A 15,885-nucleotide genomic window follows, 5' to 3' on the forward strand; every position below is an offset into this window, starting at 1 on the left:
GTCCACTCCCGGAATGAACACTGCTGACAGTGCGCTTGCGTGATTCTCCACCCAGCGAAGAATTCTGGTGGCTTGTGCCATCGCCACTCTGCTCCTTGTGCCGCCTTGGCGGTTTACATGAGCCACTGCGGTGACGTTGTCTGACTGGATCAGAACCGATTGGTCGCAAAGTAAGGTCTCCGCTTGACGTAGGGCATTGTATATGTTGATGTGAAGACAAGTCTCTTGACTTGACCAAAGACCTTGGAAATTTCTTCCCTGTGTGACTGCTCCCCAACCTTGGAGGCTTGCGTCTGTGGTCACCAGGATCCAGCCCTGAATGCTGAATCTGCGTCCCTCGAGAAGGTGAGCACTCTGCAGCCACCACAGGAGTGATACCCTGACCCTGGGGGACAGGGTGATCAACCAATGCATCTGTAAATGTGACCCGGACCACTTGTCCAGTAGGTCCCATTGGAAAGTCCTCGCATGGAACCTGCCGAATGGAATGGCCTCGTATGATGCCACCATCTTTCCCAGGACTCGAGTGCAGTGATGCACTGACACAAGTTTTGGTTTCAATAGGTTCCTGACAAGAGTCATGAGTTCCTGGGCCTTTTCTATCAGGAGATAAACCCTCTTCTGGTCCGTGTCCAGAATCATGCCCAAGAAAGACAGACGAGTAGTAGGAATCAACTGCGACTTCGGGATATTGAGAATCCAGTCGTGTTGCTGTAACACTTTCAGTGAAAGTGATACGCTGTTCAGCAACTGCTCTCTTGATCTCGCTTTTATGAGATCGCCCAAGTACGGGATAATTGTGACACCTTGCTTGCACAGGAGCACCATCATTTCTGCCATTACCTTGGTGAAAATTCTCAGGGCCATGGAGAGACCAAACAGCAACGTCTGAAATTGGCAATGACAGTCCTGTACCGCAAATCTGAGGTACGCCTGATGAGGTGGATAAATGGGGACATGAAGGTATGCATCCTGTACACAAATGCGGACAACAGGTGTCAAGCCGTGTGTTGCCTTTGTCAAGCTGTAATAAGTAGGGATAAGGACGTTAACCACCTCGGAACATCCTCCCTTATACGACACCTGCAGCGCATTCATCATAAGTCAGTGACAAGTTCAAAAACTTTGGATGACAGCGGAAGCAGTCCACTGACAACTAAATCCCTTCCTCTTGTAACCAAGCTCCTGCAAACCACACCACCAACTCCCTCAGTGTCAATTTCCTCCTTAGACAGGAGAGCCAATAGTCCTGCAGGCCATGTCACTGGCAAGTCTGACGAGTCCTCTCCTGCCTGGGATTCCTCCGATGCATCCTTGAGTGTAACGCCTACTGCTGCTGGCGCTGCTGTTGTTGCTGCTGGGAGTCGATCGTCATCCCAGAGGGGAAGTCGGAAGACCACTTGTACTACTTCCAGTAAGCAATTGACTGTCCAACAGTCCTTTGCGAGGAAGATGAAATATCACAGCAGTCATCCTGCTGCAAAGCGGATAACTCAGGTCTTGTCAGCCTGGGTGGTGAGAAACGTGGTTCCGGTATCCATCGTTAATTTACAGGCAACTAGAGACTTGATTGAGGTACTGTGTCCCCGGTACCAAATACCCTCTAGGTTCCATTTCTCTAGGCAGGCGATACCGAAAATGTACACAGACCTCAGAAAAAGAGTCACCAGTGTCCTAAAAAATGCAGTTGTACCCAATGTCCACTTGTCTGTGGTTAAGTGGAGCAGGGCAGACTCAGGACTATATGACTGTGACAGCCCACTGGGTAGATGTATTGCCCCCCGCAGCAAGAACAGCAGCGGCGGCACCAGTAGCAGCATCTCGCAATTGCCAACTCGTTCCTAGGCAGGCTACGCTTTGTATCACCGCTTTCCATAAGAGGCACACAGCTGACAACCTCTTACGGAAACTGAGGAACATCATCGCAGAATGGCTTACCCCAATTGGACTCTCCTGGGGATTTGTGACATCGGACAACGCCACCAATATTGTGCGTGCATTACATCTGGGCAAATTCCAGCACGTCCCATGTTTTGCACATACATTTAATTTGGTGGTGCAGAATTATTTAAAAAACGACAGGGGCGTGCAAGAGATGCTGTCGGTGGCCCGAAGAATTGCGGGCCACTTTCTGCCTTCAGCCACCGCATGTCGAAGACTGGAGATCCACCAAACATTCCTGAACCTGTCCTGCCATCATCTGAAGCAAGAGGTGGTAACGAGGTGGAATTCAACCCTCTATATGCTTCAGAGGATGGAGGAGCAGCAAAAGGCCATTCAAGCCTATACATCTGCCCACGAAATAGGCAAAGGAGGGGGAATGCACCTGACTCAAGCACAGTGGAGAATGATTTCAACGTTGTGCAAGGTTCTGCAACCCTTTGAACTTGCCACACGTGAAGTCAGTTCAGACACTGCCAGCCTGAGTCAGTTCATTCCCCTCATCAGGCTTTTGCAGAAGAAGCTGGAGACATTGAAGGAGGAGCTAAAACAGAGCGATTCCACTAGGCATGTGGGACTTGTGGATGGAGCCCTTAATTCGCTTAACCAGGATTCAATCTGTTGAAATCAGAGCACTACATTTTGGCCACCGTGCTCGATCCTAGATTTAAAACCTACATTGTATCTCTTTCCGGCAGACACAAGTCTGCAGAGGTTCAAAGACCTGCTGGTGAGAAAATTGTAAAGTCAAGCGGAACGTGACCCGTCAACAGCTCCTCCTTCACATTCTCCCGCAACTGGGGGTGCGAGGAAAAGGCTAAGAATTCCGAGCCCACCCGCTGGCGGTGATGCAGGGCAGTCTGGAGTGAGTGCTGACATCTGGTCCGGACTGAAGGACCTGGCAACGATTACTGACATGTCGTCTACTGTCACTGCATATGATTCTGTCACCTTTGAAAGAATGGTGGAGAATTATATGAGCGACTGCATCCAGGTAGGCACGTCAGTATGTATACTGGCAGGAAAAAGTGGCAATTTGGAGGCCCTTGCACAGACTGGCTTTATTCTACCTAAGTTGCCCTCCCTCCAGTGTGTACTCCAAAAGAGTGTTTAGTGCAGCCGCTCACCTTGTCAGCAATCGGCGTACGAGGTTACTTCCAGAAAATGTGGAGAAGATGATGATCATCAAAATGAATTATAATCAATTCCTCCGTGGAGACATTCACCAGCAATTGCCTCCAGAAAGTACACAGGGATCTGAGATGGTGGATTCCAGTGGGGACGAATTAATAATCTGTGAGGAGGGGGATGTACACAGTGAAAGGGGTGAGGAATCGGAGGATGATGAGGTGGACATCTTGCCTCTGTAGAGCCAGTTTGTGCAAGGAGAGATTGATTGATTGATTCTTTTTTGGTGGGGGCACAAACCAACCAGTCATTTCAGTCAGTCGTGTGGCAGACCCTGTCGCTGAAATGATGGGTTCATCAATGTTTTTCTTTTCAATCTAAGCCCCTGCAGTTTTCTGTAAGCATCTGCTTCGCTATGATGATCAACAAGTCACATGGGCAAACACTCAGGGCTGGAGGCGTAGATCTTAGGACCAGCTGCTACAAGCATGGCAGAGGTGTCACTATCACTGGTGACACCCAGAGAGGTGGCGAAGGAGATTGTAATGCAGTGCGCGCAGATAAGCAGCGCAATGGTAAAAAGGAGGCATGGTCTCATAGGTAGGGGCGTGGCCTGAATCACCATTTTGTTGCTCCGGGTATCCCGGGGGTTGGGGGCTGCACCCGGGGACTAGTGTGTGAGTGGTGCTGGCTCCTGCACAGTGACAGAAACTGGGTGTTGCACGTAATGTCACAGTGAAACACCCATATTCTGTCACTGAAGAAGAGCCGGCACTTTGGTGTCACCCCCCTTGGCGGGTGACACTCGGGTGTGTGCCGCAACCCTGTTGTGATGCCACTGACCCATGGGAAGCTTTACGTGGCTTACCCATGTGTTAGTAGCCCCAAGCATCTTTTGTGTTAGTCCCTGAAGAAAAACTTCAAATATTGTTTACAATTTTGTAATCAATGGGCCTAATTCAGTAAGGATTGCAAATTCTGCTAAGTAACAGAATTTGCAATCCTTTGGTTCGCATGCTGGGGCCACCCATCACAGGGCATGGCCACCCAGCATGCCGCCTCCCTTCTTGACCACGCTGAAATTGCAGTCTCAGTGCAGTTCAGCGTGATCATAAAAAATGGGTTAGCCTCCTGTTGGTGCAGACTGTACGTGTGCGCAGGAAGCCGCCACCATTTTTGTGATCGCAGCGGCTGCATGTGATGTCATGCAGCCGCTCTGACCATGCCTCATGTTTCTCCGTTGCCGACCCCATTTTGTAGCCCTGCACCGCTCCATCTCCGACTTTGAAATGGATTGTTGCTGACCCCCCCCCCCCCCGCACCGATTGACAGTCAGAGGTGATCGCATTATCTGCGGGGTGCCACAGAAAATGCAGGCGCATGCGTATGCTCTTAGCAATTTTTGCAGTTGGATTGCTTATTGCGATTACAATCCAACCTGAATCAGGCTCTATTACCTATCACAATGCACTGCAGGTAGTACAAAATGGGGTTAATATAGGAGAAAAACCCCCAGAGCTGTGCTCCTTAACTGTCCCTGGTGGCTAGTGGAGCGGCTGCCCAGTAATCAGTGTCCACGCCAGTGCGCACACGGCCCGCCCCCTACAGCCACGCTGGATCTCGGTATAGTGTGGGCACAGAAGCCCCTTACCTCCCTTTCATCAGCGGCCTCGTGATCCCGGAGGGCGGTGTGTGTGTGACTGACCTTAGGAAGAAACCGGAGCCTCCGCTGCAGTGACCCAGCAAACAGGGCACGGGAGTATACTGCGCCGCTGGGAGTGATGGAGCTGCAGTAAAGATGTCTATTAGACCTAGCCTGCTGCAGCCCTTGTAGATTCTTATAAAAAAAAGTTCTTCTTTTCTTGTCAAAATTAATAGCTAAGAATAGGCTGCCTGAGGCAGCCCCCTGTTAAGTGGCCTGCTACTGAAGGCACCAACTACAAACTGAGCTCCCTGTTCATGGAAGCGAGGTTATAGAGCAGGGGGCGCTGAGCATCTTGGGAACAGTCAAAAGCTTTGAGCCTGTTGGTGCCTCAGATCAAGATCCTACTCTACACCCCAATGTGAATCCTTGTGGAGTCCAGTGTACCCCACAGAAGAAATGAATGTGTCACACCCATTGGCAGCAACATTAGAATAGCTGCTGATGGGCACAATTGAGAAAGGAAGGGGGGAAAACATTTGAATCCAGCACATATATGTAATTTGAATATGTAATTTGTACCTTCCTACTTTAAAATGTAATGGATGAACCTCACCCTGTGAGAACTATCTTTATGATCAAGAGATCTCATATGCAAGATAAGTATGTGTTGGCAGAGGCGCTCACTGGGCAGAGATGCTGATCGCATCTCTGGCATGTGCCGGTGCACTGCGGCACCAGCACACACACACACTTCAGACCTGATCTCCTGTTGTGTGAATATGCACAGCAGAGATCAGGTCTGAATTAGACCCTATATACAGCTGTCAGTAAGGCAGGGATCTGCTGCTGCCAGTGAGGCAGGGATCTGCTGCTGCCAGTGAGGCAGGGATCTGCTGCTGCCAGTGAGGCAGGGATCTGCTGCTGCCAGTGAGGCAGGGATGTGCTGCTGTCAGTGAAGCAGTGATCTGCTGCTGTCAGTGAGGCAGTGATCTGCTGCTGTCAGTAAGGCAGGGATGTGCTGCTATAAGTGAGGCAGGTATGTGCTGCTGTCAATGAGGCAGGGATGTGCTGCTGTCAGTGAAGCAGGGATGTGCTGCTGTCAGCAAGGCAGTGATCTGCTGCCCACTATCTCCCTATCACCCCTGCCTGAGTCACACACTTTCCCTGTCACCCCTGCCCCAGTTACCCACTATCTCCCAGTCACCGCTGCCTCAGTTAACCACTATACCTGCGACCCCTGCCTCAGTCACCCACTATACCAGTCACCCCTGCTTTAGTCACCCACTATCTGTCACCCCTGCCTCAGTCAACCACTATCTCCATATCACCCCTGCCTCAGTCACCCACTATCCCTGTCACCCCTGCCTCAGTCTCCTACTGTCCCTGTCACCCCTGCCACAGTCATCCACTATATCCCTATCACCCCTGCCTTAGTCACTGACTATCTCCCAGTCACCCCGGCCTCAGTCACCCACTATCTCCCACTCATACATGCTTCAGTCACCCACTATCTCCCAGTCATCCCTGCCTCAGTCACCTACTGACACCAGTGCAGACATTTCTGCTGCGGCCTCTCCACTCTCCAGCGTGAACGTCCTGACGACTGAGGAAATCCGCTTCCCAGTTGAGGACTCCGGGAATGAACACTGCCGATATTGCTGGCAGATGACGTTCTACCCAACTGAGGATTTTTGATACTTCCAGCTTTGCTATGCAATTTCGAGTGCCGCCTTGATGATTTGTGTACACTACCGTGGTGGCGTTGTCCGATTGTACTTGAACAGGCCTGTTCTGTACTAGAGGCAGGGCCAGTGTCAATGAATTGAACACTGCCTGCAATTCCAGAATGTTTATCGGGAGGAGAGATTCCTCCCTGGTCCACCGATGGTGAAGGGTCGTCATCACGGCCATGACCTTGGTGAATTTCCGAGGTGCCGTGGCCAAACCAGAAGGCAGGACCTGAAATCGAAAAACTAACCAGGCACAACACTGCTTAGCTTCCAACATCAGATGAGATTGGACATATCCAGTGTGATGCGGCTGTAGATGATTTTTGCTGTTTCTAACTTCTACTTCTAACTACTGGTACATCAATTAATAAGTTTCAAAATAGAATGCATCAAGAGAACGGTGTTGGTAGTATAAAACTACCTACAGCACCTGGTATTCCCAGGTGGTCTCACATCCAAGAACAAACCAGGCCTAAAATCAGGTGATATTGGGCATATACAGTGTGGTGTGGCTGTAGATGAGCTTAGTGGTTTCTGTTAGAGTTCTTCTACTTCTAACTACTCGTACATAAATGAGTAAGCGGACGATTTATTAAACCTGGTGAAATGATAATTTGCATGGTGATAAAGTACCAGCCAATCAGCTCCTAATTGCCATGTCACAGGCTGGGTTTGAAAAATGACAGTTAGGAGCTGACTGGCTGGTACTTTATCACCTTGCACTTTATCAGTTCACCAGGCTTAATAGATCTGCCCCAATGTTTCAAAATGGAATGCATCAAGAGAACGGTGTTAGTATTGTAAAAATACACACAGCTCCTGGTATTTCCTGGTGGTCTCCCATCCAAGTACTAAAACCAGGACCAACACTGCTCAGCTTCCATGATCAGGAGAGATTGGGCAAATCCAGTGTGCTGTGGCTGTAGATGAGCTGGTGGTTTTTATTACAGCTCTTCTACTTCTAACTTCTGGTACATAAAAGAATACATGTAAAAATTAAATCTACCAAGAAAATGGTGTTGGTAGTTTAAAAACACCTAAAGAATCTGATACTACCAAGCAGTCTCCCATCCATGTATTAACAAAGTCCAATACTGCTTTGCTTCAAAAATCAAATGAGATTGGGCATATCCAGTGTGGTGTGGCTTTAGATAAGCTTTGTGGTTTCTGTTAGAGCTCTTCTACTTCTAACTACTGGTACATTAATGAATATGTATAAGGTTGTAGTTTATCCAATATGCCTTTACTACCTTACCTTTCAACCCCCCCTCCCTCCCCTCTTCTCCTTATAGCTTCCTTAGTTCTCTCCTCCTCATGTGTGCGTTATTTGTTTTCTCATACGTCCTAGATGATGCTGGGGTCACATTAAGAACCATGGGGTATAGACGGGATCCGCAGGAGACATGGGCACTTTAAGACTTTCAAAGGGTGTGAACTGTCTCCTCCCTCTATGCCCCTCCTCCAGACTCCAGTTTTAGTATTGTGCACAGTGATACTGGATGCACTACAGGGGAGCTCTACTGAGTTTCTCTGAAAAGACTTGTTAGTTTTTTTTATTTTCAGGGAGGCTGCTGGCAACAGTCTCCCTGCTTCGTGGGACTTAGGGGAGAGAAGTATGACCAACTTCTAGTGAGTTCAATGGCTCTGCTTCAGGCTGACAGGACACCATTAGCTCCTGAGGGTGCTGATCGCTGGGTACGCCTAGATGCACACTCCCGCAGCCTGCCGTCACCCCCTTACAGAGCCAGAAAACAGGTGAGTAGCAGAAGAACAGAAGACTTCTTCTCCAGTGATGGCATTCTGAGGTACCGAGCAGCGAGCGGAACGCTGCGCGCCATGCTCCCACACAAACGCAGGCACTGCAGGGTGCAGGGCACGGGGGGGGGGGGGGGCACCCTGGGCAGCATAAATTCCTCACAAAAGGCTGGAAAAAGTGGACATTAGTGCCTGGGCACTGTCCTTACCCCGCTAGCGTAATTAATTATTTCTGAGCGGGACAGATACGCGCCATTACAGTAGCGGGGCTTCTTCCTCACCTCACCAGAACATCTTTAGAGCATTACAAGTCTATCACTATAGAGTTTATTATTTCCCAGACTGTGTACTTTTGGCGCTGGATTGTGAGCTGAAAAATCCTCTGTGTCCCTCTGACAGATTTACTGACGGTCTGTCCCCCATAAGCCGATGTGTCTGTGGGTACTTGGTACATGTGTGTCAACATGTCGGTGGCTGAATGTTTTTTCCAAGAGGAAACTATATTAGGAATGCAGACATATGATGGTGGCCCTGTTGGCACCACCAATAACTGACTGGATAAAAGTTTCAGTAATATCAGAGTAAGGTTGGATAAATCTGTGTCCCAGACACAGACGTAGAGAATAGATGTGATGTTCATGGCTATGTTTCTTTTCCCTCAGGCCCCGCGGGGTCGCAAAAATGTTATTTTGCCCAGTTACTACACACTGATACTGACACGGATACTGATTCCTATGTCGACCATAATGTTTCCTGATTAGATCCAATATTGGCAAGGAGCATTCAGTACATGATTGTGGATATTAAGGACATATTAAAATCACTGAAGGCCCTGCTGTTCCTGACAAAGGGGTCTATATGTATGTATATATAGATATATAATGAAAGCTGATGTAACGTTCCTCCATCTCTGTTTGAGAAAGTCTGGGCCAGCTCGACAAGATGGTTTCAAATCCCCAAAAGGATTCTGGTTGTTTATTCATTTCCCGCCGCGGACAGAATAAAGTGGGAGTCACCCCCTGTTCTGCACGGGGCCCTGTCACAAATCCAGCGGATCGTATGCAGGAAGCTACATTATTACTAGTTATGTAACCAAGGGTACATTACTTAGACCTGCCATTACATGTGCATGGGTGAGTAGTAGTATTCAAGAATTGGTCGAATACCTTGTCATCCGATATAGATACCTTGGAGAGATGGGATACTCCTTACGTTGTATCATATCAAGGACACTGCAGCATACTTACGTGAGACTGCAAGGGATATAGGACTCTTGAGTTCACGGGCCAATTTCATGGCAGTCTCGGATAGGAGGGCATTGTGGATTCACCAAGAGAATGCTGATGCTGACTCCAAGAAGAAAGGGAGTCTCTTCCCTATGAAGGTGAAGCGTTGTTTGGTGACTGCCTAGTTAATTTGATCTCGGCAGCTCCCGCAGGTAAGTCAACCTTCTTGCCCTATGTTCCCTCCCAACGGATGAAGACGCATCATTATCTGATGCAGTCATTTCGGCCCAATAGATATGCAAGAAGTTAAGATTCCCCTTTCTTTGCAGGTAGAGGAAGGAGAAGAGGGAAGAGGTCTGCATCCTCTTCAAGATCGCAGGAGCAGAGATCATCCTCTGCTTCTGCCAAATCCACCGCATGACGCTGGGGCTCTCTTGCAGGAGCCCGCACCAGTGGGGGCACGTCTAAAACTCTTCAGTCAGTTCTGGATTCATTCGGACATGGACTCGTGTGTTTTACAAATAGTGTCCCAAGGGTACAAACTGGGGTTTCAAGACGTTCCCCCTCACCGATTGTTCAAATCGGCTTTAGTCGGCAGGGAGAAGGTTTTTATTCAAGCCTCTTCGAGGTCCCTAAGCCGGACAGCTCGGTCAGACCAATCTGAAATCTGAAATCCCTCAATTTCTACCTAAGGAAATTAAATTTCAAGATGGAATCTCTCAGTGCAGTGATCTCCAGTCCGGAGGAAGGAGATTTCATGGTTTTGGTAGACATAAAGGATGCCTACTTACATGTTCCCATTTAGCCTCTGCATCAAGCTACCTGAGGTTTGCAATTCAGTATTGTCATTACCAATTTCAGACATTGCCGTTTGGTCTGTCCACGGCTCTGAGGATTTTCACCAGGGTGATCGCAAGCAAGGAGTAACAATTATCCCGTACTTGGATGATCTTTTGATAAAGGCGAAATCCAGGGACCAGTTAGTGCAAAACATTGCACTCTCCCTGACAGTTCTTCAACAACATAGTTGGCTCCTAAACTTGCCAAAATCGCAGTTGGTCCCAATGACGCGGTTGTTGTTTTTGGGAGTGATACTGGACACAGAAGAGGTTTTCTTCCAGTGGAAAGGCTCTGGAGATCCAGAGTCTGGTCAAACAAATTCTGAAACCAGCAAGAGTGTTAATCCATCAATGCATTTGGTTGCTGGGTAAGATGGTTGCGGCCTACGAGCCCATTCAGTTTGGCTGGTTCCATGCCAGAGTGTTCCAGTGGGACCTGTTGGACAAGTGGTCCGGATACCACCTACACACGCACCGGAGGATAATCCTGTCTTCCAAGACCAGAATCTCACTCCATTGGTGGCTGCACAGTTCTCACCTCCTAGAGGGGCGAAGGTTCGGGATCCAGGACTGGATCCTAGGGACCATGGATGCAACCCTCCGAGGCTGGGGAGCAGTCACACAGGGGGAAAATGTCCAAGGAAGATGGTCAAGTCGGGAAAGTTGTCTCCACATAAATGTTCTGGAGTTAAGGGCCATTTAATAACTGCAGACACAGTACGCACTGGGACGGGTGCCCAGCATCCTCTACGGACTAAGAGAAAAGGATTTACCGGTAGGTATTAAAATCCTATTTTCTCTAACGTCCTAGAGGATGCTGGGGACTCCGTAAGGACCATGGGGATAGACGGCTCCGCAGGAGACATGGGCACTTTAAGAAAGACTTTAGTTCTGGGTGTGCACTGGCTCCTCCCTCTATGCCCCTCCTCCATACCTCAGTTTGATACTGTGCCCAGTGGAGACTGGGTGCTTTTCAGGAGCTCTCCTGAGCTTTCTGACAGAAAGTATTTTGTTAGGTTTTTAATTTTCAGGGAGCACTGCTGGCAACAGACTCCCTGCATCGAGGGGAGAGAAGCAGCCCTACTCTCCAAGTTGCAAGGTCCTGCTTCTTAAGCTACTGGACACCATTAGCTCCAAAGGGATTCGCTCCAAAGGGATTGGTACGCAGGATCTCACCCTCGCCGTCCGTCCCAGAGCCGCGCCGCCGTCCCCCTCGCAGAGCCGGAAGATAGAAGCCGGGTGAGTATGAGAAGAAAAGAAGACTTCAGAGGCGGCAGAGGACTTCATGATCTTCATTGAGGTAACGCACAGCACTGCAGCTGTGCGCCATTGCTCCCATACACCTCACATACTCCGGTCACTGTAAGGGTGCAGGGCGCAGGGGGGGCGCCCTGGGCTGCAATATAAACCTCTTTTTGGCAGAAATATAACATATATATACAGCTGGGCACTGTATATATGTATGAGCCCCCGCCAATTGTACAGTTTAAGCGGGACAGAAGCCCGCCGCCGAGGGGGCGGGGCTTCTCCCTCAGCACTCACCAGCGCCATTTTTTCTCCACAGCACCGCTGAGAGGAAGCTCCCCGGACTCTCCCCTGCTTATACCACGGTAGACAAGAGGGTTGAAAAGAGAGGGGGGGGGCACATAATTTGGCGCAAATTACATACAGCAGCGCTACTGTGCAAACATTAAGTTACTGTGCTATTCCTGGGTTATATAGAGCTGGGGTATGTGCTGGCATACTCTCTCTCTGTCTCTCCAAAGGGCAGAGCCGGCCATAGGCATAGGCAAACTAGACAATTGCCTAGGGCATTTGATATGCCTAGGGGCATCAGCAACTTCTGCTGATTAAAATGATATGCGGCATGCCTATATTCTGTGTGTAGCATTTCATATGCAGATACAGCCACAGTCTCACACAGTATATAGGCGTGCTGCATATCATTTTAATCGGCAGAAGCTGCGTGTGCATCCTAACAACATAGCAATGCAAATAAGATGCATTTTAATAAAAAAAAGGTGCCCCAACGTTAGCATTGAGGCAAGATTTATGAGGACACATCTGTATCCAAGCAGAGGCAGAGGTCACAGTGTTAGTGGCAGTGTGAGTGCTGTGTGCATGTGAGTGGGTTGATTGTGCAGTAGTGTTCGGAATATGAGTAAGGAGCATTATGTGTGTCATGTAAAAATGCATTAATAATGTGCAACATATGTGTAAGGGGCACTATGTGTGTCATTATGTGTATAAGGGCATTAATAATGTGCGGCATATGTGTAAGGGACATTGGTGGTCATTCCGAGTTGTTCGCTCGGTAATTTTCTTCGCATCGCAGCGATTTTCCGCTAATTGCGCATGCGCAAGGGTGGTCATTCCGAGTTGTTCGCTCTGTAATTTTCTTCGCATCGCAGCGATTTTCCGCTAATTGCGCATGCGCAATGTTCGCTCTGCGACTGCGCAAAGTAAATTTGCTATGCAGTTAGGTATTTTACTCACGGCATTACGAGGTTTTTTCTTTGTTCTGCTGATCGTAGTGTGATTGACAGGAAGTGGGTGTTTCTGGGCGGAAACTGGCCGTTTTATGGGTGTGTGTGAAAAAACGCTGCCGTTTCTGGGTAAAACGCGGGAGTGTCTGAAGAAACGGGGGAGTGTCTGGGCGAACGCTGGGTGTGTTTGTGACGTCAAACCAGGAACGAAACTGACTGAACTGATCACAGTTGTCGAGTAAGTCTGGAGCTACTCAGAAACTGCTAAGAAGTGTCTATTCGCAATTCTGCTAATCTTTCGTTCGCAATTTTGATAAGCTAAGATTCACTCCCAGTAGGCGGCGGCTTAGCGTGTGCAATGCTGCTAAAAGCAGCTTGCGAGCTAACAACTCGGAATGAGGGCCATTATGTGTAAAAGGGCATTAATAAAGGTTGTCATAATGTGTAAGACGCATTATGTTTATAAGGACATTAATGATGTGTCTCATATGTGTAAGGGGCATTACTGTGTGGAATTATGTGTATAAATGCATTACTAATGTGTGGCATTATGTGTATAAGGTGCTCTAATATGTAGCGTTGTGTATAGAAAGGGCATTTACTGTGTCGTCTAATGTGAATAAAGAGCAATAGGGTGTGGTGTAATGTAAATAAGGAGCAATTCAGTGTGATGTAATGTGAATAAGGAGCACTACTGTGAGAAGTAACGTTTATAAGGTAAAGTGATACTACTGTGGGATGTAATGTGAATTATGGACACTATCGCGTGATCAAATGTGAATAAAATTGCAGTACTGTGTGGCAGAATTTTAATTGGGGGTACTATTGTGTGGACATGCCCATTGCCAGCAAAAACACACCCCTTTTTGGACTGTGCGCCAAATGTGCGAACTGTTCCTGTTTAAAATATAGGGGGTACAAACACCAAAATAAGTACTGTTATGGGTGAGGGTTGATGGTGCTGGGAAAGAGGTGCAAGGTCAGAGGCGGAACCAGCGGTGGTGCTAGGGGGCACCAGGCAAAATTTTGCCTAGGGCATCATATTGATTAGGGCCAGTTCTGCCAAAGGGCCTTGTGGGGGAAATGTCTTCAGTAAAAGCATTCCCTGTGTGTGTGGTGTGTCGGTACGCGTGTGTCGACATGTCTGAGGAAGAAGGCTATATTAGAGAGGAGCGGGAGCAAATGAATGTGGTGTCTCCGCCGACACCTGATTGGATGGATATGTGGAATGTTTTAAATGCTAGTGTAAACTCATTGCACAAAAGATTAGACAAGGCTGAAGCTTTGGGACAGTCAGGGTCTCAACCCATGCCTGATCCTATGTCGCAGGGACTGTCAGGGTCTCATAAGTGCCCACTATCCAGATTGTTGACACAGATACCGACACGGATTCTGACTCCAGTGTCGATTACGATGATGCAAAGTTACAGCCAAAATTGGCAAAATACATTTGATATATGATTATGGCAATAAAAGATGTTTTGCACATCACAGAGGAGCCCCCTATCCCTGACAAGAGGGTACATATGTACAAGGGAAAGAAGCCTGAGGTAACCTTTTCCCCTCACACGAGCTGAACGAGTTATGTGAAAAAGCTTGGGAATCTCCTGCAGATTTCCAAAAGGATTCTTATGGCGTATCCTTTCCCATCAACGGATAGGTTACGATGGGAATCCTCCCCTTGGGTGGACAAAGCATTAACACGCTTATCCAAGAAGTTAGCCCTCCCGTCCCAGGATACGGCTACCCTCAAAGAGTCTGCTGACCGCAAACAGGAGATTACCCTGAAGTCCATTTATACACATTCAGGTACCTTACTCAGACCGGCAATTGCGTCGGCCTGGGTGTGTATGTGTAGTGCTGTAGCGGCATGGACGGATACCCTAGATAAGGATACTATTTTATTGCCCCTGGGGCATATAAGAGATGCTGTCCTATATATGTGTGTATGCAAACTACAGGTGGTGCTGCATGGCTCACACCCTTTTACTTGTCTTGTAGAGCAACTCTGGAGCTGTTACTGGGTCCAGCTGCTGCAAGAAATCAGCTTGAATGCTTCAGGGGCTGGGGCATGGCCAACATGAGCCCCACACTGATGGGGGTGTATAAAGCGATCTAGGGGTCATCCAAGCGCAACCCCACAAAGGCCGCCATGCCCTGCGCGACCATTTTCTCTTTTCATATGCAGACGAGGGTTGCAGCCAACTATACCCATTGCTTGGATGACATCACCATATGCGAATCCATCTGCTGCAGGCCTTCCCCCAGGAATGCTTGCACTAGTTGTTGCATTTGGTTTGTTGTTTGGGGGGTGCTTCAGTATTAGGCAGCCTTCTGCCCTCACACATTCGTCTGAAAATGTGTTCTCCCTGCAGTTGTTGTCCCCAGATGAGAGTTCCCTTGTGCTGCCTCAGTTGAATCTCCTTTACTTGACGGAGGTGTGCCTGAGCAGCGGCCCTCCCCAGCCCTTTCTCAAATCATACTTATTTTGCTTAGGTGATACCATGGTCATGAAGATTGTTTTCCCAGGGTGAGGTTCATTCATTGCATTCTGGGTATGCTGACCTCTGTGATTTCCCCAAATGTGGGAATCTCGACTGCATAATTTGTGGTAGGGGGGGGGGCTGCATTTGTGCTTTCCCCTGGTTGGCTCTGGTATAATTTAGATCTCATTGTCTCAGGTCTCTCTCCAGCCTAGTTTGCTGTCTGTTTCCACTTCTCTTTTCTTGAGCCCCTCCCTTCTATGCCCTTGCGCACTATCCTGACTTCTCCCGTCTGCTTACTTTGTGCCTTCCAACGCACAATGCGAACTACAGGTGGTGTTGCAGGGCCCACACCCTTTTATTTGCCTTACAGAGCAGCTCTGGAGCTGTTACAGTGCCCAGCTGCTGCAAGAAATCAGCTTGAATGCTTCAGGGGCTGGGGCATGGCCAACATGAGCCCCACACCAAAGGAGGGTGGGGGGTGTTCAATGCGAACTAGGGGTCATCCAAGCGCCCCTTTTCTTTTTTCATATGCAGATGAGGGTTCCAGCCAACTTTGGCCCACTGCTTGGATGACATCACCGTATGCAAATCCGTCTGCTGCAGACCTTTCCCCAGGAATGCTTGTACTAGTTGTTGCATATGGTTTGAT

General features: G+C 48.6%; 1 non-coding gene across 1 annotated transcript; it reads left to right on the plus strand.

The window, feature by feature from the left end:
* Positions 1-15,229: 15,229 nt before the first annotated feature.
* Positions 15,230-15,395, plus strand: LOC134898947 (U1 spliceosomal RNA). Its single transcript, XR_010172635.1, has one exon. It is a non-coding gene; the product is annotated as a U1 spliceosomal RNA (small nuclear RNA).
* The last annotated feature ends 490 nt before the right edge of the window (positions 15,396-15,885 follow it).

The sequence above is a fragment of the Pseudophryne corroboree genome, chromosome 3, assembly GCF_028390025.1.
Source record: "Pseudophryne corroboree isolate aPseCor3 chromosome 3, aPseCor3.hap2, whole genome shotgun sequence".
Classification (NCBI taxonomy): Eukaryota; Metazoa; Chordata; class Amphibia; order Anura; family Myobatrachidae; genus Pseudophryne; species Pseudophryne corroboree.